This window comes from Bison bison, unplaced genomic scaffold, assembly GCF_000754665.1.
Source record: "Bison bison bison isolate TAMUID 2011002044 unplaced genomic scaffold, Bison_UMD1.0 scf7180017864515, whole genome shotgun sequence".
NCBI classification, from domain to species: Eukaryota; Metazoa; Chordata; class Mammalia; order Artiodactyla; family Bovidae; genus Bison; species Bison bison.
This window is the reverse complement of record NW_011495068.1, coordinates 861,138-863,775: the sequence shown is the minus strand read 5'-3', so window position 1 is coordinate 863,775 and position 2,638 is coordinate 861,138.

Sequence of the window (2,638 nt, the reverse complement as noted above, 5' to 3'; positions counted from 1 at the left end):
TAGAGATCTCTTCAAGAGAATTAGAGATACCAAGGGAACATTTCATGCAAAGATGGTCTCAATAAAGGACAGAAATGGCAGGGACCTAACAGAAGCAGAAGATATTAAGAAAAGGTGGCAAGAATACACAGAAGAACTGTACAAAAAAGATCTTAACAACCAAGATAATCACGAGGGTGTGATTACTCATCTACAGCCAGACATCCTGGAATGTGGAGTCAAGTAGGCCTTAGAAAGCATCACTATGAACAAAGCTAGTGGAGGTGATGGAATTCCAGTTGAGCTATTTCAAATCCTGAAGATGACACTGTGAAAGTGCTGCTCTCAGTATGTCAGCAAATTTGGAAAACTCAACAGTGGCCACAGGACTGGAAATTGTCAGTTTTCATTCCAATCCCAAAGAAAGGCAATGCCAAGGAATGCTCAAACTACCACACAATTGCACTCATATCACACACTAGTAAAGTAATGCTTAAAATTCTCCAAGCCAGGCTTCAGCAATATATGAACCGTGAACTAACAGATGTTCAATCTGATTTTAGAAAAGGCAGAGAAACCAGAGATCAAATTGCCCATATCAGCAGGATCATCAAAAAGCAAGAGACTTCCAGAAAAACTTTCTGCTTTATTGACTATACCAAAGCCTTTGACTGTGTGGATCACAATAAACTGTGGAAAATTCTGAAAGAGATGGGAATACCAGACCACCTGACCTGCCTCTTGAGAAATCTGCATGCAGGTCAGGAAGCAACAGTTAGAACTGGACATGGAACAACAGACTGGTTCCAAATAGGAAAAGGAGTACATCAAAACTGTATATTGTCACCCTGCTTATTTAACTTATATACAGAGTACATCATGAGAAACACTGGTCTGGAGGAATCACAAGCTGGAATCAAGATTGCCAGCAGAAATATCAATAACCTCAGGTATGAAGATGACACCACCCTTATGGCAGAAAGTGAAGAACTAAAGAGCCTCTTGATGAAAGTGAAAGAGGAGCCTGAAAAAGTTGGCTTTAAGCTCAGCATTCAGAAAACTAAAATCATGGCATCTTGTCCCATCACTTCATGGGAAATAGATGGGGAAACAGTGGAAACTGTGGCTGACTTTATTTTTCTGGGCTCCAAATTCACTACAGATGGTGATTGAAGCCATGAAATTAAAAGATGCTTACTCCTTGGAAGGAAAGTTATGACCAACCTAGACAGCATATTAAAAAGCAGACACATTATTTTGTCAACAAAGGTCCATCTAGTGAAGCCTATGGTTTTTCCAGTGGTCATGTATGGATGTGAGAGTTGGACTGTGAAGAAAGCTGAGCGCTGAAGAATTGATGCTTTTGAACTGCGGTGTTGGAGAAGACTCTTGAGAGTCCCTTGGACTGCAAGGAGATCCAACCAGTACATTCTAAAGGTAATCCGTCCGGAGTGTTCATTTGAAGGACTGATGCTGAGCTGAAATTCCAATACTTTGGTGACCTGATATGAAGAGCTGATTCACTGGTAAAGATCCTGATGCTGGGAAAGATTGAGGGCAGGAGGAGAAAGGGACAACAGAGGATGAGATGGTTAGATGGCATCACTGACTCGATGGACATGGGTTTGGGTGGACTCCTGGAGTTGGTGATGGACAGGGAGGCCTGGCGTGCTTCGGTTCATGGGGTCACGAAGTGTTGGACAAGACTGAATTGAGCTGATACTTCTTCTCAAGTGAACATGGTACGTTCTCCAGTATAGACCACATCCTGGGTCACAAATCATACTTCTGTAAATTTAAGAAAATTTAAATTGTGTCAAGCATCTTCTCTGAACAATAATATGAGACTAGATATCAATTACAAGAAAAAAAAATGTGAAAAACACACACAGGTGGAGATTAAACAGTTCCTTTCTAAATAACCAAGTAGTTACTGAAGAAATAAAAAGCAAATTAAAAAAAAATGCTAGAAACAAATGTCAATGAAAACACAACTCAAAACATGGGATGCAGCAAAAGTGGTTCTAAGAAGGAAGTTTATAGCAATACAATTCTATGTCAAGAAACAAGAAAAACATTGAATAGACAACCTAACTTTACGCATAAAACAATTGGAAATATAAGAACAAAAAATCCCAAAATTAGTAGAAGGAAAGAAATAATGAAGATCTTAGCAGAAATAAATGAAAAAAAAAAAAAAAGAAAGAAACAATAATAAGGATTAATAAAACTAAAAGCTGTTTCTTTGAGAACTTAAACAAAATTGACAATCCTTAATCCAGACCCATCAAGGAAAAAAAGAGAGAAGAATCAAATAAACAAAATTAGAAATGAAAAAGTAGAGATTACAACAGACAATGCTGACATACAAAGGATTATAAGAGACTATTTTGAACAACAATATGTCAATAAAATGGATAATCTGGAAGAAATGGACAGATTATTAGAAAAGTTCAATCTTCCAAGACAGAAGCAGGAAGAAATAGAAATTATGAACAACCCAATTACAAGCACTGAAATTGAAGCTGTGATCAAAAATCTCCCAAAATACAAAAGCCCAGGACCAGGTGGCTTCACAGGATAATTATATGAAACATTTAGAGAATCTTTAGAGAATGCCTATTCTTCTAAAACTCTTTCAAAAATTACAGTGAAGGAA